At 40.6% G+C, this 14,858-nt stretch overlaps 1 protein-coding gene and 1 pseudogene across 7 annotated transcripts in view; one reads left to right on the top strand and one right to left on the bottom strand.

The window, feature by feature from the left end:
- Positions 1-14,858, top strand: part of ESRRG (estrogen related receptor gamma) — a 693,205-nt gene that overhangs the window by 643,890 nt on the left and 34,457 nt on the right. The window lies entirely within an intron of this gene.
- LOC102275693 (enhancer of rudimentary homolog pseudogene) lies at positions 9,736-10,459 on the bottom strand (annotated as a pseudogene).

Genomic DNA, 14,858 nt, shown 5'->3' on the forward strand with positions numbered 1-14,858 from the left:
GCCTTCTTGTATAGAAATCTAGAGAAGATGCATGTTTAGGGAGATATCAAGAACTTTGAGATAAGCATTAGCTTCCTTCTGTTAATAAAACCAGTAGAGTAGGGACTTCCTGGCAGTCCAGTGGCTAAGACTCTATTGGTCTACTGCAGGGGACACGGGTTCCATCCCTAGTCGAGGAACTAATCTCACATGTCATGCAGTGCTGCCAAAAATAAATGAATAGATAAAATAAAAATGAAAGGTTTGAATTAAAAGCAAACAATAGAGTAGGTTAAACAGGCTCATTTTTCATACTTTTGTCCCATTTGTTAGCAGGACTGGAGAACATCATTCACTGACCAACGAAGAACATTCTTTCAAATTTTAAGAAATTATAGGAGCTGGATTAAACTCTGATCGTAGGCAGGCCAGGAGCTTTCAACTTTAGACAAGGAAAACATGCACGAGCTTGAGGTAGTGGTCAAGACAACATTTTGAATCAGCAAAATCAGTTTCTTAAATGTCTCACATATATGCCTGCCGGATGCACTCTCAATGGCCATACATCTGAGCAAAATGGACCATCAGTTGATGAAAACCAGTTTATGCTGCTTCTGCAACCCTTCCTATCTCCATATCCTTTCAAAGTTAGTTGATTTCCAACATCCCTTTTCCTTTCTGCAAAACTGTTGTGAATTTTTAAAACATAGCTCTGCTCTTTGCAGGTGGTTGTTTTGCCAGCCAGCCCGTGTAGCTCCAGGAACCCTCTGTATTTGTATGTGTGTGCTTAATCGCTCAGTCATGTCTGACTCTTTTAGACATCATGGACTGTAGCCTACCAGGCTTCCCTGTCCATGGGATTCCCAGGCAAGAATACTGGAGTGGGTAACCATTCCCTTCTCTAGGGCATCTTCCAGACCCAGGGATCAAACCCGGGTCTCCTGAATTTGAGGCGATTTCTTCACTATCTGAGCCACCAAGGAAGCCACAAGGAACCCCATCCAGGACAGCAATTGCCAAGAACCCCTTACGAGTTACAGCTGAGGAAAGCCGTGCAGCTCATGCCTTCTTTGTACCAGAACCTTATGCTCTCTCTAACCGATTTACATACCACCATGGTATGTTTAATTTGCTTTTTCATCAAATCAATAATGGGTCTAATTGAAAAAATTGGCAGTGCTACGTGCAGCCTAAGTACTGATCTCAATGTTTGCCGGCTAACGGCAACATTGCAGAGCTCTGCGTCAGACACCTGTGTTATTGGTGTGCTCCCGCTCCTAATGCGTACAAAAACAAACATTAATACAGGTGGAGCATCTGCACCAATTGATCACTATGCTATGAGAATTAATCACCTGGCTTTCAGCTTGAAGAATAAAATTTACATCTCTAATGTATGAAATGTATTAACACGCACGCTTGCACCATCGACTTGGGCTGATATCAGCAGCCAAGCATGCACAGCCCGGCTCAGGTGTGTTCTGCTGGACCTTTGGACCTGCAGGTGCAAATTCAGAACCAGGTTTTAAACACTTGATAGGTGTTTTTGAAATTTGAGACTTTTGGGTGAATAATGATTGGAAATGATTGGGCAAGCAGGACTCCACGATGCTTTGCACCTTGGAAATGTGCCTTCACAAACAGTATGAGGACCCTGTTCAGGTTGAGATTTTATTTTCTCATCCCAATCTTGGATGAATCTCGACAACATCACTGTGCTAGAGCTACATTCACTGAGCACTTACTAGGTGTCAGGCTAATTGTTTTGTATAAATTACCTCAGTTACTCTTCAAAGAAACCCTGTAACTAAGTATCACCTCTGATGCTATTTATTGAAACATAAGTAATTTACAACATTGTGGTAGTTTCAGATGAACAGCATAGTGACTCAGCACTTGTACAGATTATATTCCATTAAAGTTATTATAAGGTAGTGGGTATAGGTCCCTGTGCTATACAGTAGATCTTTGTTGCTTATCTGGTTTACGTATAGTAGTTTGTTTATGTTAATCCCATACCCCCAATTTGTTCCTGCCTCCCATCCCCTTTGGTAACCACAAGTTTGTTTTCTACTACTCTATTTCTGTTTTGTATATAGATTCACTTGTATAATTTTGCAGATGCCACATATAAGTGATACCGTATATTTGTCTTTGATTTATTTCACTAAGCATAATATTCTCTTGTTCCATCTGTTGCTGCAAATACCAGTATTTTGCTTTTTATGGCTGAGTAATATTCCATTTATATATATATCCCCTTGTCAATTGGACACCGTTTTATAATTGAGAAAATTGAAGTTTAGAGAGGCCAACTTGGCCTGAGATTCTGAAGCTAGTAAAATAGAGACAATGAGATTGCAATTCAGGTCTATTGCATTCAAAATCCCTGATTTTTACCTATTATGCTAACACAGTTTATAAACTAATTCATTTTTTTTAAAAAGTTCCAAACTGATTTTTTTGTTTAGCACAGTGGGATCTCAAAAACTTCTGCTGGCAAAACAGATTTCATTGGTGCATCCCACTAATGTTGGTTTGATAGTTTTTATGGAACTGGCTCCATAACTGACGGGGTACAGTGCACAGGGAAATGCAGAACCCACAGTTTAAAAATTATTAAGAAGAAAAAAAAATAAGAAAAAAAACAATAAATAAAAATTACTAAGAATTTCACAATGGCAACAGCAGAGGATTCAACCTCACGCAGCTCCCGACACAGGGCAGCTAGCCATGAAGCATGCCTTTGAGAGATGCAAATTTTGCTTGGGGCCAAGTTTGGCGAATAGAGGAGCCTCTCTTATTCAAGTCTCTGTTTGGTTAGGGCTGGGAAAATGCTACGTAGGCCAAGAAAACTTACTCTTGTTACCATGATTCTCAACTTCTGGTAGCTCATTTAGGGAGGAAAAGATGTTTTTTCATCATCTTTAACCGGTGGTCCCCACCCAGGGAGAATTTTGCATCACAGGGGATATTTGGCAGTGACTATGGGATCGCAGAGAGTCGGACACAACTGAAGCGACTTAGCAGCAGCAGCAGAGACACTTTGTCACAATCAGGGTAACAACAGAGAAGGAGGAACATCTAGTGGAGAGAGGCCAGGAATGCTGTTTCACCTTCAACAGTTCACAGAGCAGCCCCCCACCCCTTTCTCCTCAATGAAGAGTTTTCCACCCAAAGGTGTCAGTAGTATTGGGGTTGAAAAATCTATCGTAAACCATCATACTCTCATGATTTTCAAGTTTAGTGTTCAGTTTTGCAAATCTTTTAAATGGATACATAAATAAATATGGTAGCTTTATTACCAAAGAGAAGGCTTCACTTCCCTAGAAGCCACCTTTATCCACAAGATCAATAAAGATTTATTGGACAGCCAAGGTGCATTTACACCAGCATTTTTGTGGCCAAGCCATAATTTTATCTTTAGTGTTCAAAAAAATAAAACAGAAAAGTTCATGATCTCTGAAAAGTGATCATGACACATTTGAATTAAGAGCTTTCTTGGAAATTTCATTGGAGATATTCATTATGTGGCTAATTACATATTCACATGTAATGATGAGAAAGGGGCCATTATAGCACATTCCAGTAAGCAATATGCATTTTAACAAATATATAAATATGTATTTATTCATTGAACAGAAATGTTTTCAGTTATTTGGATGTAAATAATGTTTATAAATTTTTATAAAAATTTATAAATCTTCAGTGATAAATGTTCTAAGGACACAGTTAAATGCTATGTGTATTTGAAGACATTTGAATTTTTGACAGATATCTTTTATATGAACTTATACAGATAACTTTAGAATAACACTAAATATGTTAATATTAACCTGGACATTCTTAAAATTGCTGAGTTGGGGTGGGTATTTCATAAGCTTGTCAATGAGTTGTATAAAGTCTACATAAAGCTGCTATATGTAAATGTATTGCTTTATTGCATAAACACTTCAGCAGTTACTCTTAAAAATTCATGAGGCTATATAATTCAACTCTTACTGACATTTTTTAATTCTTAAACTGTTTTTCTAATCATTTAAGAGGAAAAACAATGAACCATAATAACCATCTTTTTACACAGAAATTTCTACGTAAGTAAACTTTATATCACTGTCTTTCAACTCAGTTTCTCTCCTTCTAGGGATATTATATCAAATTTTGAGCAACCCAATTCCCTATAGCATAACTGAAAACAAACAGAAAGAAGTGTTCTGGGTAATATCCGAAACTGTTGTCATTGTGAAGTCCCTCAGCCCCTCGTTCATAGACTAGTCAATCGTTTCTATGATCCATTCTAAATACCTTAGCTTTTCTTCTCAAACATAGCAAATTTTAGGAGGGATAATGCCAAAAGGAATCTGTGAATGGCAATAGAAAGCAAGAGTCTGCAGGTAAAAATATAAAATGCAAATCAAGCCCTAAGAAGCCCAGCACTGGAGGCTAAGTAACATGGGTTTGGGCAGCCTTGCATCCTTCAGCTACCTCTGAGGGTAACTCAGGGCAGCTTGGATCTCCTGATGGGTCCTGGCGTGCTGACCCTGGTCATCAGGAAAATTAAAGATGTATTCAGTAGACTTACTTTAAGAAGACTGAGAAATATGTAATTATTTTAAAGAAATCTACCAAAGATGACTAAAATCTTTTTTTAAAAAGTGCTTGGAAGTTTCTGAAATTCACCTAGGTGAGATGAGTCTGAACTATTGTGATTATTAGTGAAACAGTAATAATGAAAATCGGAGAAGGCAATGGCACCCCACTCCAGTACTCTTGCCTGGAAAATCCATGGACAGAGGAGCCTGGTAGGCTGCAGTCCATGGGGTCGCTAAGAGTCGGGCATGACTGAGAGACTTCACTTTCACTTTTCACTTTCATGCATTGGAGAAGGAAATGGCAACCCACTCCACTGTTCTTGCCTGGAGAATCCCAGGGACGGGGAAGCCTGTGGGGCTGCCGTCTCTGGGGTCGCACAGAGTCGGACAGGACTGAAGCGACTTAGCAGCAGTAGCAGCAATAATGAAAATGATCATCATTTGCATAGTGAGGCTCAGCTTACAAAGTGAATCCAAATAAATCTGATATTCATCTGCATTTGTTACATACAGCTTACCTGTGAGGTTGTTGTTTTCACCTTTTCATTTTGTCCAGATGAGGAAACCAAGACACAAAGATTAAGTGATTTTCTCTAAACTAACACACTTGATTGTGTATGTACATCTGTCTTCTGACAACTGTCACTCAGGTAATTGCTATGCAGTTCTACAAGATACCTAAATTCAGGTGATCAAAAGTTTCTGCCATTTTGATATTTAGAACAATTTTCTAATTTTCTTTTCATTTTTAATGTGTATTGGTCATAAACATAATGATGAGCTTCTATAATCTTCTATTTTTCAAATGAGCTAATCTCTTAAAAGTATTTAAGTAACTTTACTTATCACTATGATCTCAAGTATAGATGGAATCCTGAAGTTTAGAATGTGTTAAAGTACTGTTTAGATCATGGTGAGCACTGTATTTTTATTCAATAGACTGAGAAAATACTGCAAATGTAATCATAGTTTTGATAGTGAATCAATAGAAATAAATGAAATAATACATGTTGCAGTGTATTTCCAATTCAAATTTTATTAGTAAGTCTCCAGAAGGCAGCAGTTAGACATTAGTATTGAGATAATAAAGCAAAATTAGAAGCTTGCTGGAATCCAAATGTGATATATACCTGTGTTACCAGAATGGTCTTCCAGCCTTGGGGCTCAAGAAGTCAGTTCTTTATTCTTTTAGATCTACCAGGGATTCATAGAAGCATAGAAGAGATTTCCTGAATGTCTGTGCCAAAGAAAGAAACATATTTTAATCCCAAAACTTTTTAAAAATGGTGATAGGGAACTTCAAAAAATTCCAAATAAAAGAACGTGTAATGAGATTCTTAAAGGCAGATTTGGAAACGATGCTACAACCTGAAATACTGTATAACTTGGATTTGGGATAGATATCAGTGTCCCATGGAAAATTTCAGTGCATCCAATTCCTTGTCAATGATTTGAAGGTGGTCTCGTGTGCATTTTTGCACATGGCAACAGTGTAGTCAATTTCAGGTTTATTTGTCTAGTGGACTGAACTCATGGCATTTTTCAGTGAGGATGCTATTGTTATTCTGAATGGGAGCTTACTTATCTTGAAGAACTTTTAGCATCCTTTGATTCTCAAAAGTCTTGGTTCAAAAATGCCATATTTCTGGGGACCTCCCTGGTGGTCCAGTGATTAAGAGACCATACTCCCAATTAATCTTAAGATTAAGATGCCATACTCCCAATGCAGGGCCCTGGGTTCATGGTCAGAGAACTAGATCCCACAGGACTCAACTCAGACCTGGGACAGCCAAATAAGCATATATTAGAAAAAACACTACCATATTTCCTAATGCCATTTGGTGAGGGGAATGGGTCGGAGTGGCTATTTCCTTTAGCTGAGAATAATTTGAGTGGAAATGAATACTCAATTCAGGTCAGTACAAATTCAAATGGGTAAAACTAAGTGGCACATGCAGGAGTGTGAAAGTGTGGACCTAGAACTCAGCAAAAAATAAGTAAATAGAAAAAATTTAATCCTACAACATTATTGAGGGTATTTTGGGGGGGGGGCAGGGTATGAAATATATTGTTTTTAAAACAATCCCAGTCATCAAAATCTATTTGGGAAAACAGTGTAAAAATTTGAAAAAAAAAAAAACAAAAATGTCAAAGACAATCAGGATACCTGGTGGAATAAATGCTACAGTGTGTCCTAACTAAGGGGAAAACAGTAGCTTCCTAGGTAATATTGAGTGTAAGCTTCTGAATGGCAGTATATCTCTGCAGTCTCCCATTTCATTTGTGGCTGGTGGAGAATTCTAAGGATCTACATGATGCATTGTCCATCCTTGCTTGGATGTGCTTCTTTTTGCATAGCTCCATGTTAATATCTCCTTTACATGGATATGTAAGAGCTATCAGTAATTTTTAAAGACTACTTCATAAGGAATTTTAAAAGGTGCATCCTTCTGTTCTTACAGGCTAGCAAAAAGATGGAAGCTTGCTAAAGCAATTAAATAAGAATTCCCACCTCTGGGAGGGAGATAGAAAATAGTTCAAGGAAGAGTCTTTTGGACTCTGTGGGAGAGGGAGAGGGAGAGGGTGGGATGATGTGGGAGAATGGCATTGAAATACGTATAATATCATATATGAAACGAGTCGCCAGTCCAGGTTCGATGCACGATACTGGACCCAGAGGGATAGTATGGGGAGGGAGGAGGGAGGAGGGTTCAGGATAGGGAACACATGTATGCCTGTCACGGATTCATTTCGATATTTGGCAAAACCAATACAATATTGTAAAGTTTAAAAATAAAAAAAAAATGAGTATCAGCAGGATGTGAGCACTGGGAAGGGGGTTCCCTTGCAAGTAGCATAGAAAGAAAAGCGAAAGTAGCTCAGTTGTGTCCAACTCTTTGCGACCCGGTGGAATTCTCCAGGCCCAAATACTGGAGTGGGTAGCTTTTCCCTTCTCTAGGGGATTGTCCCAACCCAGGGATCAAACCCAGGCTTGCCACATTTCAAGTGGATTCTTTACCAGCTGAGTCATCAGGGAAGCCCTAGAATACTGGAGTGGGTAGCCTATCCCTTCTCCAGCAGATCTTCCCGACCTAGGAATCAAACTGAGGTCTCCTGCATTGCAGGCGGATTCTTTACCAGCTGATCTACCAGGGAAGCCCAGGTAGCATGGAACTGATCAACCAGGATTAGTAGTAGAATCAGAAAACTCTCTGTCCCTCCTCCATCTCCCCAAACACAAAGAATAGAGTCACAGAATGTAGTGTGTCCAGCTTTGAAAAGTCACCAAAGAACACATTTCCTATCAAGTTATTATAGCAAAATTGGCCTTGGTTTATGCTCCCAAAGGTGTGGACAAGATTAAAAGCTCAAATCCTTGGTGGTTGATGCTCGCAGGAACCTGCTCCGTATTCACACTCAGGCATCACAAGAAGGTTTGGGGTGAGGGTTTTTAGGATAAAAGTAAATGGGCTAATTGAGAAAACCTAAAAGGTTGGCTGAGATTAATTCTAGCAGGATTTTGGTTGAAAAACGATTACATACGTAGAATAAAATGCAAGTTAAAAAACATATTTAGAATCCATATGCTGACTTTAAGAGACAGGAAGACTTAGGTCTTTTCTTGTCGTCACTCATCTTAGGCTCATGGCCGAGTTACATAGAAGAGCTCATGATAAAAATGACTGACGGGGTCTTCCCTGGCGGACTAATGGTTAAGACTTTGCCTTCCAATGCAGGAGACGTTCAATCCCTGGTCTGGGAGCTCAGATCCCACAAACCTCATGGCCAAAGACCAAAACATAAGACAGAAGCAGCATTGTAACACATTCAAGAAAACCTTTAAAAACGTTCCACATCAAAAAAAATCTTAAAAAAAAAAAAAAAAAAAACCAACAGACTCAAATATCAGAGCAAGCTCCTTTACTTCAATGTCCTTATTTCCTAAACTTATTATGAAACAGAGGTTCACACTCCATAATGTGTAACAACATACGGGCATGATAATGCTGTTGGCTAAGAGATAACATTTAGCTCTCAATCCTTCTGTGATCCTATTGAATATGCCTGTTAAGTTCTCGGTGTAATTAAAGCAGATAGGAGCATTCATACATTTTGTTGCAAATTGATATGATCTCCTTTGTCTGTGATCTAAGTGAGATTGCCCTGTAGTTTTTAATTTAGCAGGTTAAGAAGCACAATTAAAATATCATGAAAAAGATCATAATCAGAAACTGTCTTTTGGGTTGTCCCTGCCAAGTTGATAAAGGGATCGGTGTATTTAATAATTACCTCCTTTGCTGTACATTTGTTCTATTTGTGGGGCTGAAGTGTTAATAAATACCTTGACTATTCCAGGGGGAAAGGCTTTCCACCTAATTAATAAAACTTGGAAGAATACCTAGGACATTGAACCATATCTTTCTTATTAGCGCTGCAGCCTCCAAAGAGAGTCCGTGTCTCCTTACAACAGTGGTAACTGTCATCTTCCCAGGTTATAAAGAAACGTCTGGAAAAACTGCCAGTTTTCAATAGGAATAAAAAAGCAAGTTCTTTGATGCCTTTTTTTTTTTTTTAAGAAATAACTCAAAAAAAAAAAAAAGAAATAACTCAACCATTAAATTTTAAGTAGTGAGAAATCCTAATCAAGCACAACAGGAATTATTCTGCCTAAAGAACATATCTTAGTAAAAGCAGCAGAGTAAAGTAAGGTTCGTATTGGAATGTAATTGGCTTTGAATTAGACTTTATTTCTAGCTATTGTTTCTTCTCTAGTTCATTTGCTCACATACTTCCCAGGCCTTGATCCTGGAGAAACTGAAGCAGAGTTGAGCATGTCTCACCATTATATTGATACCTTTACTGCTAATTTTTAAATGTCAAGTTCCTTGCAAAAATTTTTTTTACTCAAGTATAGTCATTTTCAATATTATGTTTCAGGTGTACAGCAAAGCAGTTCAGTTACATATTTTTTTTTTCAGGTTGTTTTGTTTATAGGTTATTATAAGATATTAAATATAGTTCCCTGTGCTATGCAGAAGATCCTTACTGCTTATCTGTTTTATACAGAGTAGCTTGTATCTGTTAATCTCATACTCCTAATTTATCCCTCCCGCCTACTTTCCCCTTTGGTAACCATGAGTTTGTTTTCTTTTCTTTTTTTTTTTTTTAACTAAAGAACATTTATTTGTTTTTCAACAAGACTTTATCTTGAGGACGTAACTAAACTGCGCCTCCACTCCCCACTCCAACTTGAAGGAGGATTAGTACAGTGGATGTTATAAAGCAGGTATGAACAGTTTGAGGGACTGGAACCAACGTTAACTGACAAAAACCAACTTCCATCTAAATCATCATAAAAATGTTTAAGTAAAAAAAAAGGCGGGGGGGGCGGCAAAGGGGTTTTCAGATTGAACAAGATCATCACATTTTATCTAATACATTCAATTCTGGCTAGGGTATACCAAAATGGAAACAGGATAACTATAATACAAAACTTCCACTACAGCACACTGCACACACCTGTGTTCCAAGCCCACCCCCGTCCCCCTAATGCTTGCAAACTCAACTATTTCCCAGCCTGTTGGGCCTTTTGACGAAGGAGCATGTAGATCTTCTCTTTAATCCAATCTTTGTTATAAGGCTGGTATGTCTGGGTATCAGCTCGGTAAACAAGGCAGCTGAGGTCTGCCAGGTCATCAATAAAATCAAACAACTGACTGAGGGGCTGTTGGGATTCATTCTCTTCAGATGTTCTTCATACATTTTACAAACACCTTCCATACACTCATTCACAGATTCATAGTCAGCGTAAGTTCTGCCTTCTGGCCTCTTGGTAGGCTGTACCAGCAAGATGGTGTGAGACATCGTGCCAAAGTCTCCCGCTGCAGCCGATGGCCGACTCCGCCGCCGCACCGAGTTTGTTTTCTATGTCTGTGAATCTGTTTCTGTCTTATATATAGATCCATTTGTATTATTCTTTAGATTCCACATATAAATGGTATCACATAGTATTTGTCTTTCTCTGTCTGACTTACTTCACCAAGTGTAGTTTTCTTTAGGCCCATCCATGTTGCTGCAAATAGCAACTTTATTTATACTAAAGTTGAATTTAGAAATGAAACAATTGAAAACACATCATTATGTCAAACATGATATTGACTGATTTACACCACCTAGTCTTGTGAGCTTATGCGTTTAATGAATATTTGAGCACCTACCTTGTGGTGTAACAGACCAGTCAAAATTTAAATACAGTCCTTTATGTGTGACCCCAGCCGTCTTCATTTAGAGCTTGACTATGTGAATCTATTATACCTTTTAATTAAAAATACGTGATAAATAAAAACTATGTGTAACAAATCTGTAAAGTTTTTCTCTGCATATAAGGTGGAACTTTACAGCCATTTCATTCTGTAGGAATTTCTGAGCCCATTGACTCTGCTGAGGTTCTTCACAACATGAGAATAGAATATCAAAAGTCTACAGGAAGTGTTAATAAGGGAGAAGTCTTCCAAGACTACCTCTGTCTTAGGGATGAGATGCAGTAGAAATATTAAAATACATAAACTGTATGCACAATGTGGCCAGACTATATATCCTAGAATGGTTAGGGAGGAGGCCGGTGGCTCAGATGGTAAAGAATCTTCCTGCAGCGTGGGAGACCTGGGTTCGATCCCTGGGTTGGGAAGATCCCCTGGAGGAGAGGGCCTGGCAACCCACTCCCGTATTCTTACCTGGAGAATCCCCATGGACAGACCAGCCTTGCGGCTGCAGTCCATGGGGTCACAAAGAGTCCGACTGAGCAACTAAGCACAGCCCACATGTCTAATATGATGGAATTTGTTTTCCTAAGGGTTCTCAGCTTTGTCATCGTTTAAACGGGGATTTTCAATGAGATCATTTTTAAGACTGTTTCTAGGACTTTGTATCCTGTGGCCTCGTGCGCTTTGTTCAGTAAACTCCAGGTTGCATTGTACTGCTGTGGCGCCTAGCTTTTCAAAGTTATCTTGAAACAGTTTCGCTGTTAATGGGGTGCCTGGCAGGCTGGAGACTTAAACCCAGGCGTGTGGAACAGCCACTTGGTGTTAAGCTGGGGAATAGGATGATGCTTTAGGGTCCTTTTAGGAGGTTTTGAGCATCTTCTTTTGGGGCGACAGGATGCATTTGCTGCTTTTTCGCTCTCAAAACTCTTCCAGCTTTTCAGGCTTACCCTGTGTTCCCCTTGAGGAATTCCTCAGCTATCTGAGTCACCTCTAACTGGCGGCAGCAGAGCAAGCCTTCACTGTGTTCTGATTTCCAGCCTTTGGGAGGGAGCGTGGGACCAGGAATGGACGGGACAGAGGTGTCTGGAAGCTCTTTTGCTTTCAGCTCTCCTCACACCCTGAGCCAAGCTGTGACCCTGACTCCCTTCCCATCAGTCATTTCTTTAGTTATTCCCCAAACATGGATTAAAACCATTTAGGTCCTGAGACTATGCAACTGTGTACCCAGCCCTGGGGATACCATGATGAATAAGTGATTTGATATCGTAGAAAAGATAGTAACTTCAGTAGGGTCGACACAAGCTGATATGATGGGCTGGGTACTGGAGGAGAAGGACGCCTCACTGTCTCTAAGGTCATGAGAGAAATAGTTCGAGGAAAATATTTCAGAGAGGTTTGGACGGTTGAAGGGGCATCTGCCCTACAGCTGTTGTTCAGTCACTCAGTCGTGTCTGAGTCTTTGTGACCCCATGAACTGGAGCACGCTAGGCTTCACTGTCCTCCACCATCTCCCAGAGTTTACTTAAACTCTTGTCCAGTGAGTCGGTGATGCCATCCAACCATCTCATCCTCCGTTGCCCCCTTCTCCTCCTGCTCTCAGTCTTCCCCATTATCAGGGTCTTTGCCAATGAGTTGCCTCTTCAGAGAGGAAGGGAAAGGGCAGTCCACACCGAGGTCAGGAAATAGCAGGAGTTCCCGGGTGGCCTGTTGGTTAGGATTCCAGGCTTTCTCTGCCCTGGTTTGGGCTCAGTCCTTGATCAGGGAACTGAGATCCTGCAAACTCAGTGTGGCCGAAAGAAAGGAAGGAAGAAAAACATTCAGGAAGAAAGAATGGGCAGAAGTCAAGTATGGCTTGTTTGGGAAAGAATAAGTGATGGTGGGAACACAGGAAGAGAAGCTCGCTGCTTCGTGGTTCAGTTACAGGTTCTGGATTCAAGTGGCACATGTGCAAATCATAGCTCTAGTACTTTTTTTAAAAAAACATATTTTATTGAAGTTTAGTTGATGTACAGTGTTGTATTAGTTTCTGGTGGACAGCAAAGGGATTCAGTTATGCATCTATATAATAGTTTGCATCGGCAAATCCCAAACTCCCAATCCATCCTCCCCCCATGGCAGCGGCAAATCTGTTCTCTGTCTGAGAGTTTGTTTTGTAGCAAAGCTCACTTGTGTCATGTTTTAGATTCCACGTATAAGTGATGCCAGTGATATCATATGGTGTTTGTTTTTCTCTTTCTGACTTACTTAGTGTGATCATCTCAAGGTCCATTCATGTTGCTGCAAATGGCATTATTTCATTCATTTTCATGGCTGTAACTCTAATACTTTTCACCGTGTGACCTGGAGTGGGTTTCATGCCTCAGTTGCCTCACGTGGAAACTGGGAAGGAGAATAGTAGATGTTCTGTAAGGTTAGAATGAAATGCTTAGAGCCGCCTCATTCGTCTCTTGCACCCAGTCATCTTTTAAAAATGCAGGTCAGGTTGTGTCTCCTCTCTGCTCAAAGCAACCAGTGGCTTTTCTTCTCTCATTCAAAAAAAAAAAAAACCAAAAACCAAAAGTTTGTAAAAAGTTGCAAAGCCTCTGTGACATGCCTGTTCTCATGACCTCACCAACACCATTAGCTCCTCCTCTTCCTCCCCAGCCACACTGGCCTCTCTGCAATTCTCTGAACCACGAAAAGCCTTCTCCAGTGAGTGCATCTTTACCTTTCTGTCCTCCTGGGATGCTCCTCCATAGGGGGATACAGGACTGTGCTTTCAGCTCTTCAGGGCTCTGCTCAGACACCCTGTATCAGGAACACTCCCCTTGAGAGCCCTGTTTAACATGACTGCTTCCCTTTGCCCCTTTTTGGTGCCTGTTTATTCCCTTAGTTTTGTGGAAGGTCCCTCCATTGCACTGTTATTTTACTGCCTGCTGTGGTTTTATTTCTTCTCTCCCCACTGCCCTCCTGAACATGTGTGTGAGTGCTCACTTGCTTAGTCATGTCTGACTCTTTGCAACTCTTTGGACTGTAGCCCACCAGGCTCCTCTGTCCATGGGATTGGAATACTGGAGTGGGTTGCCATTTCCTACTCCAGGGAATCTTCCTGACCTAGAGACAGAACCTGCATCTCTTATATCTCCTGTTCAGTTCAGTTCAGTAGCTCAGTCGTGTCTGACTCTTTGCGACCCCATGAATCGCAGCACGCCAGGCCTCCCTGTCCAGCACCGACTCCCAGAGTTCACCCAGACTCATGTCCATCGAGTCAGTGATGCCATCCAGCCATCTCATCCTCTGTCATCCCCTTCTCCTCCTGCCCCCAATCCCTCCCAGCATCAGAGTCTTTTCCAGTGAGTCAACTCTTCACATGAGGTGGCCAAAGTACTGGAGTTTCAGCTTTAGCATCATTCCTTCCAAAGAAATCCCAGGGCTGATCTCCTTCAGAATGGACTGGTTGGATCTTCTTGCAGTCCAAGGGACTCTTAAGAGTCTTCTCCAACACCACAGTTCAAAAGTACAGTATCTTCTGTGCTGCTGCTGCTGCTAAGTCGCTTCAGTTGTATCTGACTCTGTGCGACCCCATGGACTGCAGCCTATCAGGCTCCCCCGTCCCTGGGATTCTCCAGGCAAGAACACTGGAGTTGGTTGCCATTTCCTTCTCCAATGCATGAAAGTGGAAAGTGAAAGTGAAGTCGCTCAGTCGTGTCTGACTCTTAGCAACCCCATGGACTGCGGCCTACCAGGCTTCTCCATCCATGGGATTTTCCGGGCAACAGTACTGGAGTGGGGTGCCATTGCCTTCTCCTGTACTGGCAGGCATATTCTGTACCACTGCACCACCTGGTCCCATAGGTCCTAAATGTAAACCCCCAAAAGGCAAGTACTTTGTCTTTTGGTGAATCCCTAATACTGGGCTCATTATGGTCTCTTTATAAATGGAAGTCTTTAACACAATTCCTGGCATGTAATAAGCCCTGAACAAATTTTACAAATTGTTATCGTCACCATCATTCTTAACAAGAAATAAAGAATGGCACGATGA

This window comes from Bos mutus, chromosome 16, assembly GCF_027580195.1.
Source record: "Bos mutus isolate GX-2022 chromosome 16, NWIPB_WYAK_1.1, whole genome shotgun sequence".
NCBI lineage: Eukaryota > Metazoa > Chordata > Mammalia > Artiodactyla > Bovidae > Bos > Bos mutus.